The sequence below is a fragment of the Arachis hypogaea genome, chromosome 15 (genome assembly GCF_003086295.3).
Source record: "Arachis hypogaea cultivar Tifrunner chromosome 15, arahy.Tifrunner.gnm2.J5K5, whole genome shotgun sequence".
In the NCBI taxonomy this organism is placed as follows: Eukaryota; Viridiplantae; Streptophyta; class Magnoliopsida; order Fabales; family Fabaceae; genus Arachis; species Arachis hypogaea.
The window spans coordinates 31,769,957-31,791,118 of NC_092050.1; the positions used below are offsets into that span (position 1 = coordinate 31,769,957).

The window sequence follows — 21,162 nt, forward strand, 5'->3', positions numbered from 1 at the left end:
GCATAAATTAAAAAATAAAAAAATAATAACCAATAAAATATTAAAAAAAGAAATAAAAATAAAAAAGAAACAAAACCATTAAAAGGAAAAATGATAATTTTTTATAGGAAGAAGATATATAGTGCCTTAGCCCTTATTAACTGTAAGTTATAATGAAATTTTATAAAAAGAAATATGCACATAGAATAAGGTAGTGTTTGTTTTGAGATATTGAGACGAAAATTGGGGGACTAAAATTTGATATCATGTTTGTTAGCCTAGAGATTGATACTAAAATTTCAGTTTTTATTTCTAAAATTTCAGTATTTCAGTACTACTAAAAAATGGAGATATAATAAATTAAATTTTTTTGGGACAAGGACCAAAATCTAAATAATATTTTTTGATCAAAATATTTTTGTTTTAATTAATTAATTTTAAGTTTATTTTTTGTGCAAATTAAATTAGGACTACTTTTTTACAATTTCTCATTTATTCATCTTCTCATCGCTAGGAGTCTAGGACCACTGCTACGTCATCGTCGTCGTAGCTCTAGCAAGCAAATTTGAACTTGAGTAGGTTTTCAAAAATTAGCATACAAAGTTATCAATCTAATTATAACTAGGGATTATGTAATAGCATCCAACTTAATAGCATACACATTTATTGAGAAAATATATTTCTACCAACTTAATAGTATTTAAACAAATACAAAAAAAAAAAAAGAAGAAAGAAAATGTGCTAAAAGGAAAATGTAATAGCTCTTGTACTCGAGAAAGTGTAATAAAATAGTTTAATATTATTAATTATTAATTATTAATTATTTAGTATTATAAGTTATTGTTGGTATTATATATTACTTGAAGATATTTTTGTTGTCTATTTTGGTCGCAAATTTATTATTTTAATGTCTAATAAATTAATCAAATAAATTAATTGATACAAATAATTAGTATATTTGATTTGATTTAATTAATTAAAAAAATAAATTAAAAAATGCCGTTAGTGTAATAATTAAATAATATCTATATATATTGCCTGTTTCATTTGCAGATTTATTATATAATTTATAAATTAATCAATAAATTAATTGATATAATGAATTACAATTAATTGGTTGATATAAATTATAATAAATTATGTTATACTTAAATATCTAACTAAATTAATAAATTAATTAATTTATTATAATAAATTAGATTTAATGAATTAAAAGAAATAAATTAAAAAATACTTTTAAAAACATATTATGTCAACTCTATTATTAACTATAGAAAAAAAAAGCTTATAAAAAGTTATTAAAAAGATAATTTTTATTTATAATATATTAATTATATAAATAATTTAAAATATTATTATACTTTAATAATTAAATTTCTTTATATTTTTTTTGGTCCAATCCTAAACATTAAAGTTAAGATTCAAGGTTTGACTCTATTTTATATAGAAAAGTAGACCATCAATATAGAAAAAAAAAATAATAAATTACTATTTTAATTTTTAACGTTTGGACTAAATTTTAATTTGATTTAAAATAGTATTAAGGAGGGTCTTAAAACGTTCGTTAGGGTATATTTGTGAATGGTATGAATAAAAAGAAATTAAAGCCAAGAAGATTCTTAGTTAGTTGTATACGAATTTAAATAGATAAAAAGAAGAATAGCGAAAGATTTTATATAATGTTTTCTTATTTTATTCTTTATTTAAATAATTTATATTAATATATTTGTAACATTATTCAAATAATTTTTTAGGAAAACATATAAACTAAACAAGTTTAATCACCCGTGCCATGCACGTGATAAGATTGAAATTATAATTTTAAATTGTTATGTTAAATTTCATTTTAATTATAATAATTTAATTAATAAAAGAATAACTTGTATGCGTTGTTTTTCTTTTCTTAATATAGTGTTAATTGTATTAACTATAAAATAGTTATTTAATCTATTTTTTTCAATAAATCAGGCATATATACTCAATATGACCATAAATAATCTAGTAATACTTAAATCTACCAACAAAGTTTTATATGTTGGTTTACTGTGAAGTAAGAAAATATCAAAATCAGCTCAAAATGAAGAATAATTAACCCGTACCATGCCATGCACGTGATAAGATTAAAGTTGTTATTTAAACTTGTATTAACCCGTGCCATGCACGTGATAAGATTAAAATTATAATTTTAAATTATTTTGTTAAGATTAATTTAAATTATAATAATTTGATTAATAAAAATATAATGTTATGATTTATTTGTTTTTTATTAATCTATTGTTAAATATATTAATCCTAAAATAGTTATTAATTGGTTTTAGTAATCTATTTTCATCAATAAATCAAACATATATACTCAATGTGACCATAAATAACTTAATAATACTTAGACCCACCAACAAATTTTTATATGTTGTTTTACTGTCAAGTAAGAACATATCAAAATTAACTCAAAATAAATAATAAATTATTAGAGAATTCTAATGCACAAAATTCTCTAATAAACAATAAATAATTTAAATCTACTAAAAAATAACTCAACACTTTTCTTTGATGCCTGCAAAATATATACTTAAAATAATATTATATCAATATTAGCATACAGTTTTACAATCATCGACCGTATTTACTATACATGACTCCTTCTTAAAAGTTATTCTACACACGTGTGCAGTCGGAAGATAAATTACTGGACTTTATTTTTCTAAATTATTATAATTATGTATTATTCATTAAATGCTAATTATAATATTGTAATAAAATTATAATAAAGATATTTTTCTAAAATAATTTAGAAGAGAGAATAGTGCTTTCATTTTGGAGGAAAAATGAATTCATGAGGAATTGTACCTCACTTTTATTAGTGGATAATGTATTAAATATTGATTTTATATAATTATAATAAAAATATTTCTCTAAATTAGTATAATCATGCATTATTCGTTAAATGTTAATTGTAATATAATTATAATAAATATATTTTTCTAAAATAAATTTAGAAAAGAAAATAATGATTTCATTTTAGAGAAAAAAATGAATTCATGAGAAATTAACACCTCACTTTTATTAGTTGGAGAAAAAATCTAATTTTAGTATATTTTGTCATTATTATACATTTTTCTCTAATCATATATCCATCGTTTTCTTTTCTTTGTTTCAACATTTTGAACCTAGGTTTAACTTCTCGTAATTCTCACTTCTTAGTTATTCTATTAGATGTAGTTGATAACTATTAAAATTCTTCGATTAATATAGGAGAAAAATATATTATTATATGATAGAATTAATATGAGTATATTTTATTATTAAATAAACAAAGTTAATATAAAATAAAATTATACATAAAAAAGCAAAAAAAAAATTAAAATAGCAAAAGTGATAAAAATATTATTTTTATAATTTTGTTTTGTCATTTTTATGTATAGAAGATTAGAAAATAGTAAATTTTTAACTAAATTAATTTATATTTGTTGTATTCAATTTAAATAAGTAATAAATTATCTTATTTTAATTTATTTCTTAAATTTATATATCATAAAAATTAAATCAAATAATTAATATACCTAATTTTAAATTGTGTGATACTTAAATATCTATTCAAATCAATTAGTTGATATAATTAATTCATCATAATGAATTGTCTTTAATGAGTTAAACAAAATAAAGTAGAAGCATGCTATGTTGATTCTATCATTAAAGGTAAAAATTCGATTTTTATATAATAAAATAGATAGAATAGATAATATAATAGACGGCGAGAAAGAGAAAGATAAACATTTTAGATTCTAAGTTGTTTTATTTAGATGTTGCAATGTGGGTATCACATTATTTTACTTATTCTACCCTATGGACCCTTTTGAAACTTTATTTCAGTATCAATGAAATTTCACTACCTTTGTGTACTAAATTAAAATTCAAAATGAAACTGAAAAAAAAATAAAGAGTATAAAATTATTGATTGAAAAACACTCTAAATAATAAAAAGTCAAATTAATTTTAATATTAAATTCATTAATACCGTTTTAATTTTATATAATAGTTAGATAATAAATTAGTAAAAGCAAATAGAAGAATGACTTTAACATAAAATTATAATATAATTTATTTATGAAAAAATAATCAATAATTAATATTAATAAATATAAAAATTATCCAAATACTTTGATCAAAAGTATAAGTGGTTAATTATTATTCATTATTAATAATATTTTGTTCATAACAAAAACTGAAAATATAATTATTCAGATTTAGATTTTAAAAAAATAAACGTATAAGTAACTAAATGATCTATTTTATCATTTATATTATAAATTAATTAATTAAACTAACTGATATAATGAATTATAATTAATTAATTGGTATAAATTATAATAAATTATATGATATTAAAAAAATAAAATGAATAAAAAAAATAAAAAAGAAATAGAAGAACAGAAGACTACAATAAAATAAATTGAATGTGAGTTTTTTTTTCTTTTTACAAATTTTATATCACATCCGCTTCAATAATAATAAATAAAAATACATCAACTTAATATCTAAGAGAAAATGATGAGATAAAATCATAACACAATTCTAAAATAAAAGCTTAAATTAAACCATAATATCATTGCACAACACAAATTAAAAGTAATTTCACACTACAATATACTACACAAATAGGTAAATAACTTAAGCTTAATTACGGATTTTTTACGGATTTTTTTTTATTTACGTATGCATGATAACACCATAGTCTATAAATGCTTAATGGATAACATATCATATATTGCTCTGAATGATGAGCACATGAGTTGAAGAGTGTGTGCTGATTTGTGTCCATGATAGTTGCCTTGTGACGACGCCTCATAGGAAGAAAAAGAATTGTTGTAAAAGCTACCCAACGAAAGAGTAATTGGTAAATGAATAATATTTTCTTCTAGTATTTTTATAGTGGTAAAATAAAAATAGAAAGAATAAAATTTTGTATTTTTATATTAGAAATAGAATTTGATATTTATCCTAATAAAATTAAATAACTAATTAGCTATATTTAAATAAATAAAATAAATTAAATAAAAATATCTTTAAGAATTAACCAAATCAATTAGTCGATACAAATAATTAGTATAATTAATTTTATTTAATTTATTGAATTCAAAAAAATAAATTAAAAAATAATTGATTGAATTAATTAGTTGATATAATTAATTTATTATAATTGATTGGATTTAATGAATTAAAAAAAATAAATAGAAAACATAGGAGAAAATAATTTTTTTAACTAAATTAATATGTATTTATTGTATTTAATCAGTATAAGTAACAAATTATTTATGTTATTATGTACCTTATAAATTAATGAATTAAAATAATTGATATAATAAATTACAATTATTTGATTGATATAAATTATAATAAATCGTGTGATATTTAAATACCTAATCAAATCAATTAGTTGATATAATTAATTTACTGTAAAAAATTATATTTCTGATTGATAATTAGGTTAATAATGCATTAATTATTAATTTTATATAATTATAGTAGAGATATTTTTCTAAATTAGTATAATTATGAATTATTCATTAAATACTAAGTATAATATTGTTATATAATTATAATTAAGATAATTTTCTGAAATAAATTTAAAAGAGATTAGTATAATTATAATAAAGAGATTATCTTAAATTAGTATAATTATGTATCATTGATTAAATATTAATTATAATACAATTATATCAATTAAAGATAATTTTTAAAAATAAATTTGAAAGAGAGAAATAGTGCAATCATTTTGGAGGAAAAATAGATTCAGGAGAAAATGACACCTCACCATCATAAGTTGGGAAAAAATTCAGTTTTAGTATATTAAGTAGATAGATTGGTATAAATTATAATAAATTATATAACATTTAAAAAGAAAATAAAATGAATAAGAAGAAAATAAAAATAAATAGAATAGATAGAAGACTACAATAAAATAAATTGAATGTGAGAGTTTTTTTTTTGGTACATTTCATATCACATCCGTTTCAATAATAATAATAAATAAAAATACGTCAATTTGATATCTAAGAAAAAATGATGAGATAAAATCATAATACAGTTCTAAAGTAAAAGTTTAAATTAGAACATAATAATATCGTTACACAACACATATTGAAAGTAATTTCACACTACAATATACTACAAACAGGTAAATGACTTAAATTTAAATACGAAACATTTTTTATTTATGCATACATGATAACACCATGGTCTATAAATACTTCATAGATAACATATCTTATATAGCTCCGAATGATGAGCACGAAAGTTGGAGAGTGTGGTAGTTTGTGTCCACGATAGTTGCCTTCTTGCAACGACGCCTAATAGAAAGAAAAAGAATTGTTGTAAAAGCTATCAAATGAAAGATTTATTGGTAAACGAATGATATTTTCTTCTAGTATACATGGTCTTTTATAGTGGTAAAATGAAGATGGAAGGAATTAAATTTTATATTTTTATATTAGGAATAAAATTTGATATTTATTCTAATAAAGTTATTATTATTATCAATATAAATGGGTTAACAACTTGCCACGAATAAAATATATGTTCTCAAATTTAGATTCATGTATCACAGGAAAACACTATATATAGACTTTAGTAAAACAAAAATAAATATGTAAATTACCTATTATTAAGGCAATTTTTTAATAATGCATTAAATTTTGATTTGATACAATTATAATGAAGATATGTTTCTAAATTAGTATAATTATATATTATTTATTAAATATTAATTACAATATAATTATATTAAAGATATTTTTTATAAAATAATTTAGAAAAATTATTTGATATACGTGAATCGGGTAACAAAAATTTATTATTATTATTATTACTATTATTGATATTATTATTATCATTAAAATTATTAAAAGTATTTTTAATTGATAATTGATAAGTAATTTAATAGTGTATTTAGTATTAATTATAATGAAGATATGTTGCTAAATTAGTATAATTATATATTATTCATTTAGTATTAATTATAATATAATTACAATAAAATAATTTAGAATAGAAAAAAAAATTTATTCATTTTGGAGGGAAAACGGAGGCATGAGAGATCGACACGTCACCTTTAATAGCCGGGGGAAAACCCAATTTTAGTATATTAAGTAGATTAAAATCTAATGAAAACCACTTATATAATTTAGAAGATATAGTTACAACGAGATTGGAGGGTTTGAAACTTAACAAACCCTTACCCTCAAAATAATAAAACTTGTGAACCACTACAAAATAATGTTAAAACCGGAAAAAATAAAAATAGATGTTTCAACATTCGTATGATCAAAGTGGCGAAAACTAGATTAGTCAATAAACTAGTAAGATAATTGGATCATTAATTTAATAGTTTTATCGGAATGAATTTAATTGATTTAATTAAATATTAAATAAATTTATAAAAAATTTAATATATAATTTTAATTATTTAAATTTAATAATTTTTAATATAATAAAATTTAAAATTTTACATAATAAATTATCTATAATTTATCAATAAAAGTTTATAAATAATTTCTAACATCAAAGTTTATAATTAAATAGATCAAAACACATGTAAATAACAAACACATCAAACACATTCCTCATCTAGCGCTACATGATGAGTTCGTCCACGTTCTGTTAGTGTAACACCCTAACTACCAAAGCTCACACTTCCGGCTGCGCGACTCTGATAGCTCGGACATTACGACGACACTTATGCTATTTAATACTAAAATATGAGCCTGTTTAAAACTTTAAACCGCAATACCGCTCCCAAAGATACTTTCGCTCGATAACGTACATCCATAAATACCATACAACTTACAAAACTCATAAAGAGTACATCCATATATACATATATATATATTTACAAGCATTAACCAACACAATCCCTATCCCTCTCACAGAATATATCAAGATAAAGGCGAGGGTACAATAAATAATCTATATCAATACAGAACATATCAATAACTAAATAAACTCTTCGTAACTTCTGCGCCCATATCCTGAAAGGGGAAAAATGTAGGGGGGTGAGAACATCATCCTCGAAAGGGTTCTCAGTAGAGGGTTTTTGGGAATTACTGTAATAGGATACATGAAGATAAACCGTACCAGTGATTAATAACCGTCTTATGCCTCTTTTCAAAAACAACGGTTTACAATAAAAGAGGAATCGGAAATCTTTTCTGAAAGAGGAACAGTTCAATTCTCAAAAACTCAAAAGCCTTTCAAAACGGTTTATCTATGCTGAACCAAAATAGCCTTTCATATTTTATTCCAAACCAGAAACACAAAACCAAAATCAACCATCGGTTCATCTCATTCCAACCACGGCCCTAGGCCCAAACAATCCAACCATCAACCAATCACCACAGTCCAACAGAGTCCCAGTAGCAAACACAAATAGGAAGATGCAAACACAAACAAACAGTTATTACAAGTAGAACAATTAGCAATTAATCACATAGGCAAACCAAGTATAATATGCACACCCAAACAATGTCACATAAATGCATATGATGCATGCCTGTCCCTAGTGGCTGATGATATCATCTGTCGGTTATAGAGCCAACCCGACAAGTCCTGGTAGCTAACCATTGGACTGTCCCTCTGTCGCGCATCCCCAACTCGAGTTATACTCATCATAAACTTGATCATAATCATGATCCATATCCATCACCCTCACTGGTGAATATTTACGGGGGCGAGCTCATCCGGGGCTTTCACAGTGCCCGGCCACACTTACGACATAGGGTCAACAGAGTATCAAGTCTCAACCTGGAGCACGTGGTGGCTAGCCACTGCTACTACCCAGGGAACTCGTATCTCAGATAGTGGAAGTGCAACATTCACATTTATCAATGATTCAGCATAAACATGCAATCAATCTCATCCATGGATCAACATCCATCTCAGCCATCCGGCTCACGGTTCATTCTAGAACCAGCCAATATTCATATCATACACAGCCATTCCGGCTCACGGTTCAATCCAGAACCAATCAATATGTATAAACATACACAGCCATTCCGGCTCTCAATAAAACAGCACTTCCACATTCAAAATCATCAAATTCATGAAATCGGCATTTAAGCCATAAATCATTTTCTCAACTCATTTCACTTTGAAATCAAGTTTCAACTCTTTTCAGCCTTGGCTTTAAAGATCTCATTTCTCAAATCATCTCAGGCTCATAAGCCACTTTTACTCAAGGTAAATTCTCCTTTCAAAACAATGCCACTCTCGGCATCCTCTTTCCAAAACTTCCATAATCATGGCAAGTTAAAAGCCTCTTTGAGATATTCAAAATCACCCATCCAACAATGGGATTTTATAACAAAAGTTTCTCGGCAGAGTCCCGAGTCTTTAGGGGAGAATAACATATCTCATTTCACCAAATTCATTTAAAATCATTAAAACATTGGCTTTCTGATTTGAGTAAGAAAATAGGATCTAAGCCAAACCGAGTCACGTAATCTTTACTTCTTTCAAAACCATTTCCTTTACTTAAACAAAACCGGCTTCAATTCCATAATTAAATCTGAAGCGTTTCAAACTGATAAGAGAATCCTTTTTGTTGTATTAAACTAGAGTTCAAAAGATACTTTGAATCTTATTTAAAACGTCAAAATAATGAGGCTCATCACTCGAAATCCAATTCCTTTTAAAATCACGAAAACTCTCCCAAGGGACAATCTTTGTGTTTAATAGAGAAAAACATAAACCCGTTTTACCTTTTAAAACAGCCTCAAAGCAAAATTCTCTTTCGAATGACTTGTACCCAAAGACATACTGTTCTTCTTGGAAAATAAGGAGAAATCATGATTCTCTTTTCAATAATTCTTTCAACGCATAACTTCATTGCTTTCTTAATTGTTCTAAGTAAAGGTAATAAAAGAAGCCATAATTTCACAATCCGCAAAATAGATAGGAAAGGCATTAAACTTAAAATTCCCCAATTAACATTTCAAATAAGGACTCGGATTCTATAGAAATTTCGGCAGCACCTCCCCTAAAACTTGGACTTTTGCCACCCGGTTCGGGTCCCAACTAAACCGTTTCTCATTCCTTTTCAACAGCTCAAAACCAGAAATCAATTCAAAAGCAAGCTAAATCCAACAGTCACCTCAGTGGCATATCTCAAGGAAGCCATTTCAAAAATCAACTCAATATCAACTGATTTAACTCATTTATAAAGCTTTAAAGAATCGGTTCAGCAATAAATCATTTATCAAAGCCAGAGCAATTAAAGCAACCCAGGCTGAATTTCAAGAGCATTCTATCTTTCACATCATCAAAATAATTGACTCAATTCAAACCAATCCTCAACGGATTAAACTCATTTCAAATATTTAAAGAATCAACTTCAAACATTACATTTCACAAGCCACACAACAATTCAGCCAAACCAACATCCATAGTCATTCGAGTCAATCAATTGATACATAAGGCAGATACAATCACCAAGTACACAATATCTCACATCAGTACCCATATGTAATAATTCCAATAATAAACTATAGTTTTTGGAAAGCGCCCCTACCTCAGCAAGAAAAACTTAACCCAAGCGTGTCAACTGAACTCTTTTCGCTCTGCCCGAAATCACCGACAATCAGAACCCGACTCGGCTTGCTCTCTCGAAAGCAGAAACCGCTACAAGCGGCATAAGCAAACCGGATTCTAACTCCTAAAACCATTAACATCGCAAATACTTTATTACACGGAACAGAGCACTAACGCAGGGCTTTCGAAAATCAAAATACTCACTGAAATCACAAAACGAAGCAGTCGCAGCTCGCTATCAACCCGGCAGTGGCTCCGTCAGTAACCCCAAGTGACAATCGCGAGCAAAAACACCGGTGACGGTAACTGTAACAACCACGCGGCGTTAACAACCTTTCCGAAATTTCAACAGAACAGAAACCAAACTCAAAGAACTTACCGGCAGTGGAACACGGTGGCAGCAGGGTCTCAAGTGGTAGAAACTCAGCCCGGAGCTCCGGCGGCCATGGCAGCAGATTTTGACGGCACGGCAGCAAGGGCGGGGAACCACCCACCATCATCGCGTCTCATCCTCTCCCGCTACTGACAAGGACAGCAACCACCATAGCAACCCGGCCTCAGCAGCGGCTTCCAACGGCAACAGCGGCGCGCTCAACCCAGAATCCGAATGGAGCACAGTAGGAGTGACGGCCATGAGTGACAGTGACGCGAGCTTCGATGGTGGCAGGAAGTGATGGCGGCTGAGCGCGGTGGCTACCCTCCTCACGGCGCGTCTCTCTCTCGCGCGACTGGCGACGGCGCGGCTAGGAGTGACGGTGTGACGAACAGAGGCGGCGGCACGGCGTGGACCCTCCTCGCAAGGCCTTTCCGTCAGTCTCTTCCCCTCTCGCCTCAGCCCCGATTTGTGACAGAGTCGGCCCGCGAACAACGGTGGCGACCTCAACTGGGCAGGACGCGGTGGCAGGACGCTTCCCCGCGTGTAGCAGCTCGGCGTCTCACTCGGAGGCATCGGCGGTGGTGGCGAGACTTAGTGGCGCCGGCAAACATCTCTCTTCTTCCACTTCCCTCTGCCATTCCTTCTGTTTCGTTCAAGAAGAAAGGAAAGCAACGCATGCTACTGCTGCTGATGAGGGCACATTGTGGGTGCTATGGCTGGGTCTTGGGAGAAAATGGGTTACCGGGTCATGGGTTAGGGTTTTAGGGTTAGGGCTTCATTTTCAAAAATTAGGGTTAAGGGTATGGGCATTTTAGTAATTTCACTTAAAATTGGGAATAATATAGTAATTGAAACCCAGATTAAATCCAACATTATTTGTACATAGAAAATACTATTTGCTTATCAATTTCACAAATTATTTTCAATAAGATGCCCAAATCTAAAATTAGAAATAATATGCTTAATTTCTTCATTTTCCAAAATAGCAGTAATAATATTTAAAATATTACTTATCTAATCCAATTCATATAAAATCCTTATTATTTCATAACTATCAACCTTATACTTTAAATATAGAAAATAATCCAATAATTATAAAATTGGATAATAACCATAACTTATCTCAAATCCAATAAATCAAAACTTGCCTTAATTATCTTTAATAAAATAATTTCTGAAATTAAGGCTATAAATAACCATATGATTTTGAGACTTGATCATAATAAGACTTTTTCAAAAGCTCCGGGTCTTACATCCTACCCACCTTATAAAAATTTTCGCCCTCGAAAATTGATACAAAACGAAAGAAGTTCCATAACAGTTCACCCTTGAACACATTTAAGGAAGAAGCAAAAATATCTCAAAATATAATCATATATACGATTTTCAAATACTTTGATTGTCATAAGCATAAGGATGCAAAGGTAGGAGTGTGATTGCAAAGCAAAAGTTACAAGATCGGCTCAATGCAAAAGCTAACATGGGTCAATCATGTGATAGTGGGGCAAGGCATCAAAGGCTATCAAACAGGATGGAGTTAAAACGATGTGCTCAATATCCACACACTAATCTTATATCAACCTCAAGGTTTCAACTTTCCAATTCCATCAAGCACCTTACAAACCCCAAATTTGATCACAAGCCTGACAATCACAAACCCGTTCGCAAGGAACAAAATGCCCACAACTCATACGTTGCACACCTACCGCTTCAACTTCCGTATACACATCACATCTCAAAGAACTAACGTATCGCGTTACTACGTCTACAAGTCACACGTGATATCAAAACCATTCTCGAGTCTACTCAGAAGAATATGAGATCTTAGAAAGGAGAGACGGATGTCAAAGACAATAGTCATAGATTTGAAAGAATATATCCAATCCCAGATAAACAAGGATGTTCAAGCAATAAAGTTTGCTAGACATAATTCAATTGACAACTTCAAAGATAACCCTTAGATCAAAGAAGTTCAATAGGATCAATAAGAAGAAAACCAACGCATCAGTTTGAAACAAACTCAAGCTGAGTCGAGGAAGCATGAGGTTTACAGAAAAGAATATTTCAAACCCAAGACAAAGCTCACAAAACTCAAGAGCACGATTAAAAGTACTTCCAAATACATTGTTCATAAAGGAACCGAAACTTGCATAAAAACCACTTCGCAATCTAAAAGAAAGGTTAATTAACAACATCCTTCAAGAGAGTAATAAAAGCATAATCGTGGCTTTGCTTTAATGCAAGTTCATGTTGAAATAGATTTTGTCGAGTTCTAAAAACAAGGTGTACACGGGTTTGGCTAAAGGCTAAAATATTTCTTCAAATATTTTAGAAAGATAATTAGATGCGCAACTTAACCAAAAGCAGTTTATAAAACTCGGGAGAGAAATCAAAGGCTTGTTCAAAAATTCTCAAAGTTCATATTCAAACAAGCGTGTATAACATTTGTAGCAAGGATGAAAGAGAAAATTAAACTCCTTTTAGAAAAGAAACTCCAAGGTAAAAATTTGCACACAATCTGGTAAGGAAATAAATGGTGTGTTTCAAACAAACCGATTTTCACTAAACAAGGAAGCTTTCCAAAACCCTATTTAAAATAGCGCATGCCAACTTTAAATTAACTTCGTCAAGATTGAACAATGGTTTCAATCTCAATCAAGCAACAGAAAATAAATTCCGTTTAAAACTTCTTAAAAGAGAATTCAAAACTTCTTTAAAAGGTTCAAAACAAGACTCCAAGAGTGTTCTTGAAATCACTATCTCAGAAGAACATTCAAGAAGTTTAAGATGTACTAAAAAGGAGTCAAGCCTTGCAAGAAAGGATCTTAAATCAAAGTAGTTCAAACAAGAGTCACTAGACATAAAACATCAAACAAGTTTTAAATTGATCCAAAAGAATACAAAAGTCATAGAAAAAGACAACTCAATCATTTGTAATTTCTCAATGATAAATTTTTGATTAAACTCTTATAGAGATAATGAGAGAATAAACAATGCACAAATTTTTGAAACGAATCAAACTGACTCACATAAGGATGAGATTCACAAGAGAGGACGAACCAAGATCAGTGGTAATGTTCACAAGACGTAAAAGATTAGTTAATAATAGAATCACGTATGACATTCATAGAGGTGAAAAGCTTATGAAGGAAAGAGTCCGTTCATAAGAAGAAAGTTATGAGTCCAACATTTCCAAAAGAACCACAATGGCATAAACCATGTAGTATGCTAGATCAGGCTCAAATCAAAATAAATTAAGTAAAGTTTATCAAATGAAACTCAACCGAGACAAAAGTGATAAATCCTTTCTTTTCAAAATTTTGAAAAATATCCAAATACATAATCAAATAAAGATGTGCATTGGAACCGTAGTAAAATTACTAGAAAGTCAATTTGTATTTAAAGTAAATGCCGTTCCGCAAACCAGTAAAAATACAGGCGAGATATTAAAAATAGATAGTTGCTAAGCGGTATGAGAAATCTTCAAAATTTCATGTATAGATAAGTATATATCTATTCAACAGCAATCTTCATAAAATCTCAAAATTAGCTGTGCTCACTGTCAAATAAGAGAAAAACTAAATCAACAATTTCTCAAAGAATGGACTCAAAATCAGGAGATAAAATGCACAGTGCATTAGGACCAATTCAAAGCCATGTCAAAGAATACAGGGATCAGGAAGAACTCAAACAGATGAAGACAGATGCAACAAGGATCTTAAACCAGCATATGCACTTAAGGTCAAACAAGAATGCATATGGATAGAGGAATAGAATTGAAGAATCAAACTACTTTTTAAAAGGATTAGCAAACAAGAACTTCAAATTAGGATATGAAAGAACAGGTCAACTCGAACAGAATTCAAGACACACAACTGAATAGCCTCGAGAAATAGTTTCTAACGTTTCCAAAATCCGCGATTCGCTTTACTCAAAACTCGTATTTCATCTATGATAACCCATCAGTGCTTTCATATACATAATTCACTAGTATTAAGCCGGCCAAACTTAATACCAGGAATTATGCAATGCAAGACTAATAGTGTTAATCAATAGACCGTCATGTGCATAAAGCTCTAATCCTCGTCATTCGACAAGACCTAATACATGACAAACACTCAGAGTATGCAATTGAAGCATAGTCAGTCCATTCCTCAGGCTCTACAGGAAGAACTGCTCTGATACCATAATGTAACACCCTAACTACCAAAGCTCACACTTCCGGCTACGCGACTCTGATAGCTCGGACATTACGACGACACTTATGCTATTTAATACTAAAATATGAGCCTGTTTAAAACTTTAAACCGCAATACCGCTCCCAAAGATACTTTCGCTCGATAACGTACATCCATAAATACCATACAACTTACAAAACTCATAAAGAGTACATCCATATATACATATATATATATATTTACAAGCATTAACCAACACAATCCCTATCCCTCTCACAGAATATATCAAGATAAAGGCGAGGGTACAATAAATAATCTATATCAATACAGAACATATCAATAACTAAATAAACTCTTCGTAACTTCTGCGCCCATATCCTGAAAGGGGAAAAATGTAGGGGGGTGAGAACATCATCCTCGAAAGGGTTCTCAGTAGAGGGTTTTTGGGAATTACTGTAATAGGATACATGAAGATAAACCGTACCAGTGATTAATAACCGTCTTATGCCTCTTTTCAAAAACAACGGTTTACAATAAAAGAGGAATCGGAAATCTTTTCTGAAAGAGGAACAGTTCAATTCTCAAAAACTCAAAAGCCTTTCAAAACGGTTTATCTATGCTGAACCAAAATAGCCTTTCATATTTTATTCCAAACCAGAAACACAAAACCAAAATCAACCATCAGTTCATCTCATTCCAACCACGGCCCTAGGCCCAAACAATCCAACCATCAACCAATCACCACAGTCCAACAGAGTCCCAGTAGCAAACACAAATAGGAAGATGCAAACACAAACAAACAGTTATTACAAGTAGAACAATTAGCAATTAATCACATAGGCAAACCAAGTATAATATGCACACCCAAACAATGTCACATAAATGCATATGATGCATGCCTGTCCCTAGTGGCTGATGATATCATCTGTCGGTTATAGAGCCAACCCGACAAGTCCTGGTAGCTAACCATTGGACTGTCCCTCTGTCGCGCATCCCCAACTCGAGTTATACTCATCATAAACTTGATCATAATCATGATCCATATCCATCACCCTCACTGGTGAATATTTACGGGGGCGAGCTCATCCGGGGCTTTCACAGTGCCCGGCCACACTTACGACATAGGGTCAACAGAGTATCAAGTCTCAACCTGGAGCACGTGGTGGCTAGCCACTGCTACTACCCAGGGAACTCGTATCTCAGATAGTGGAAGTGCAACATTCACATTTATCAATGATTCAGCATAAACATGCAATCAATCTCATCCATGGATCAACATCCATCTCAGCCATCCGGCTCACGGTTCATTCTAGAACCAGCCAATATTCATATCATACACAGCCATTCCGGCTCACGGTTCAATCCAGAACCAATCAATATGTATAAACATACACAGCCATTCCGGCTCTCAATAAAACAGCACTTCCACATTCAAAATCATCAAATTCATGAAATCGGCATTTAAGCCATAAATCATTTTCTCAACTCATTTCACTTTGAAATCAAGTTTCAACTCTTTTCAGCCTTGGCTTTAAAGATCTCATTTCTCAAATCATCTCAGGCTCATAAGCCACTTTTACTCAAGGTAAATTCTCCTTTCAAAACAATGCCACTCTCGGCATCCTCTTTCCAAAACTTCCATAATCATGGCAAGTTAAAAGCCTCTTTGAGATATTCAAAATCACCCATCCAACAATGGGATTTTATAACAAAAGTTTCTCGGCAGAGTCCCGAGTCTTTAGGGGAGAATAACATATCTTATTTCACCAAATTCATTTAAAATCATTAAAACATTGGCTTTCTGATTTGAGTAAGAAAATAGGATCTAAGCCAAACCGAGTCACGTAATCTTTACTTCTTTCAAAACCATTTCCTTTACTTAAACAAAACCGGCTTCAATTCCATAATTAAATCTGAAGCGTTTCAAACTGATAAGAGAATCCTTTTTGTTGTATTAAACTAGAGTTCAAAAGATACTTTGAATCTTATTTAAAACGTCAAAATAATGAGGCTCATCACTCGAAATCCAATTCCTTTTAAAATCACGAAAACTCTCCCAAGGGACAATCTTTGTGTTTAATAGAGAAAAACATAAACCCGTTTTACCTTTTAAAACAGCCTCAAAGCAAAATTCTCTTTCGAATGACTTGTACCCAAAGACATACTGTTCTTCTTGGAAAATAAGGAGAAATCATGATTCTCTTTTCAATAATTCTTTCAACGCATAACTTCATTGCTTTCTTAATTGTTCTAAGTAAAGGTAATAAAAGAAGCCATAATTTCACAATCCGCAAAATAGATAGGAAAGGCATTAAACTTAAAATTCCCCAATTAACATTTCAAATAAGGACTCGGATTCTATAGAAATTTCGGCAGCACCTCCCCTAAAACTTGGACTTTTGCCACCCGGTTCGGGTCCCAACTAAACCGTTTCTCATTCCTTTTCAACAGCTTAAAACCAGAAATCAATTCAAAAGCAAGCTAAATCCAACAGTCGCCTCAGTGGCATATCTCAAGGAAGCCATTTCAAAAATCAACTCAATATCAACTGATTTAACTCATTTATAAAGCTTTAAAGAATCGGTTCAGCAATAAATCATTTATCAAAGCCAGAGCAATTAAAGCAACCCAGGCTGAATTTCAAGAGCATTCTATCTTTCACATCATCAAAATAATTGACTCAATTCAAACCAATCCTCAACGGATTAAACTCATTTCAAATATTTAAAGAATCAACTTCAAACATTACATTTCACAAGCCACACAACAATTCAGCCAAACCAACATCCATAGTCATTCGAGTCAATCAATTGATACATAAGGCAGATACAATCACCAAGTACACAATATCTCACATCAGTACCCATATGTAATAATTCCAATAATAAACTATAGTTTTTGGAAAGCGCCCCTACCTCAGCAAGAAAAACTTAACCCAAGCGTGTCAACTGAACTCTTTTCGCTCTGCCCGAAATCACCGACAATCAGAACCCGACTCGGCTTGCTCTCTCGAAAGCAGAAACCGCTACAAGCGGCATAAGCAAACCGGATTCTAACTCCTAAAACCATTAACATCGCAAATACTTTATTACACGGAACAGAGCACTAACGCAGGGCTTTCGAAAATCAAAATACTCACTGAAATCACAAAACGAAGCAGTCGCAGCTCCCTATCAACCCGGCAGTGGCTCCGTCAGTAACCCCAAGTGACAATCGCGAGCAAAAACACCGGTGACGGTAACTGTAACAACCACGCGGCGTTAACAACCTTTCCGAAATTCCAACAGAACAGAAACCAAACTCAAAGAACTTACCGGCAGTGGAACACGGTGGCAGCAGGGTCTCAAGTGGTAGAAACTCAGCCCGGAGCTCCGGCGGCCATGGCAGCAGATTTTGACGGCACGGCAGCAAGGGCGGGGAACCACCCACCATCATCGCGTCTCATCCTCTCCCGCTACTGACAAGGACAGCAACCACCATAGCAACCCGGCCTCAGCAGCGGCTTCCAACGGCAACAGCGGCGCGCTCAACCCAGAATCCGAATGGAGCACAGTAGGAGTGACGGCCATGAGTGACAGTGACGCGAGCTTCGATGGTGGCAGGAAGTGATGGCGGCTGAGCGCGGTGGCTACCCTCCTCACGGCGCGTCTCTCTCTCGCGCGACTGGCGACGGCGCGGCTAGGAGTGACGGTGTGACGAACAGAGGCGGCGGCACGGCGTGGACCCTCCTCGCAAGGCCTTTCCGTCAGTCTCTTCCCCTCTCGCCTCAGCCCCGATTTGTGACAGAGTCGGCCCGCGAACAACGGTGGCGACCTCAACTGGGCAGGACGCGGTGGCAGGACGCTTCCCCGCGTGTAGCAGCTCGGCGTCTCACTCGGAGGCATCGGCGGTGGTGGCGAGACTTAGTGGCGCCGGCAAACATCTCTCTTCTTCCACTTCCCTCTGCCATTCCTTCTGTTTCGTTCAAGAAGAAAGGAAAGCAACGCATGCTACTGCTGCTGATGAGGGCACATTGTGGGTGCTATGGCTGGGTCTTGGGAGAAAATGGGTTACCGGGTCATGGGTTAGGGTTTTAGGGTTAGGGCTTCATTTTCAAAAATTAGGGTTAAGGGTATGGGCATTTTAGTAATTTCACTTAAAATTGGGAATAATATAGTAATTGAAACCCAGATTAAATCCAACATTATTTGTACATAGAAAATACTATTTGCTTATCAATTTCACAAATTATTTTCAATAAGATGCCCAAATCTAAAATTAGAAATAATATGCTTAATTTCTTCATTTTCCAAAATAGCAGTAATAATATTTAAAATATTACTTATCTAATCCAATTCATATAAAATCCTTATTATTTCATAACTATCAACCTTATACTTTAAATATAGAAAATAATCCAATAATTATAAAATTGGATAATAACCATAACTTATCTCAAATCCAATAAATCAAAACTTGCCTTAATTATCTTTAATAAAATAATTTCTGAAATTAAGGCTATAAATAACCATATGATTTTGAGACTTGATCATAATAAGACTTTTTCAAAAGCTCCGGGTCTTACAGTTAGGATTTTACTGCGTTGCTTCCATGGTTACACTTTTCTTTGTCTTTTCTTTGTCAAAGTCTTTTCCATCTTCTTCTATTTTCTTTTCTTAATTTCTTTTCTGTTTCTAATTCACCCCACGTGGTTCTCTAATTTTCGTTTCCTCTCCCAATTCATTCCTACGCTAAATTTCTCTTTTAATTCACTCCGTTTTCTAATTCACTCATTCTATTTATCTTATTTCTCTCCAGAATCATCAAATACCAATTCTGATTTTCTCTATACCATGAGCAACAAATCAGAGACTCAAAACTCCATATAATTGACTGTGATCAGGAGGTTGATTTGATCATTTTAGCTTATGAAAATGTTTCTGAAGGGATTTAATCCTGTACACGGAGACTGTCTGAAAGGATTTTCTCAGATTGGATCTTTTTCATAGGTACCATGGAAGGAGCTCTCTATGCTCGTCAAGGGCAGGACCAGCGGACGCAGTGGCTCCGACCGGACATAAAGAAGGCTCGGTTTGTTCATTTGGAGATTGATGCTGGGTTCTGGCATTGGCATCTCACCAACAGAACTAACAAGACCTCGACCAGGTCGTCCAAGTATACTAGCACTCTGGCAGCTTAGCCACCTTCATGAAGACGAAGGTCAGGCTGGTATGTAAAGTGGCTTTAATTTTGTTAATAACTTAGTTATATTCTTCTGCATATCAATACTAGGCATCCTAATCATATTGTTTCAATGCAACATGTGTAGTCGAAGTCATTGAATCGCGAGGCGATATTGGCGGAGACATTCAAGTACACCTACACGCTGAAAGAAAACAAAGAGACATTTGCTGATCAGCGGTCTCAGGACCATTATGTGAGTAAACATACATCTGATTATTTTCTGCTATAAAATTAACAGAGATTAACTGTATATCTTTCAGCGTACTAATCACAATAAATTGTGTTAATTACACAAGAGTCCTATACACAGAGACTAGAGGCCGCAGCTCAACAGTCTCAGCAAGGTGGGGAGGACGCCGCCAATGGCTCTACAGCTGCAGTCATCGATTCTGATGCAGTTTGGTGCGAGACTACCTCAGCGTCGTATAAGAACCATATATACGGGATGGGGTCATTCTTCGCCAATAGCCTCTGCACATCCACGTTGAGGCTATTGTTAGGCTTCGCCACCAGTTGAACTGTCGAGCCTGAGGAAGGCGTGGATTTGAGGCTACAGGTACAGGAGCTCCAACGCAGCCTTCAGCAGCAGGCTCAGGAGCTTAGCGATTATGGGAGAGGTATCAGAAGATCCTCAACTGCGTCACGTCTACAAATGAGCTCAAGATGGAGTGGAAGGAGTCGCTGGAGAAGATGTAGTGTATGGAGGCTCAGATTGAGGTGTACCAGGTCCAGATGCGCATCGCTGGCATCGACCTTGATGGTGGCAGCACTGCTGCTGGTGGCATATAGATATCACCACCTTCTGCGCCACCGACTCAGGGCCAC

General features: G+C 32.2%; 1 long non-coding RNA gene across 1 annotated transcript; it reads right to left on the reverse strand.

Annotated features, from left to right (window-relative positions):
- Positions 1-15,363: 15,363 nt before the first annotated feature.
- LOC140179495 (uncharacterized) lies at positions 15,364-19,126 on the reverse strand. The gene is made up of 4 exons (XR_011872977.1): positions 18,429-19,126; positions 18,254-18,355; positions 18,030-18,173; positions 15,364-15,492 (listed from the first exon to the last, which is right to left on the reverse strand). It is a non-coding gene; the product is annotated as an uncharacterized lncRNA (long non-coding RNA).
- Positions 19,127-21,162: the final 2,036 nt, after the last annotated feature.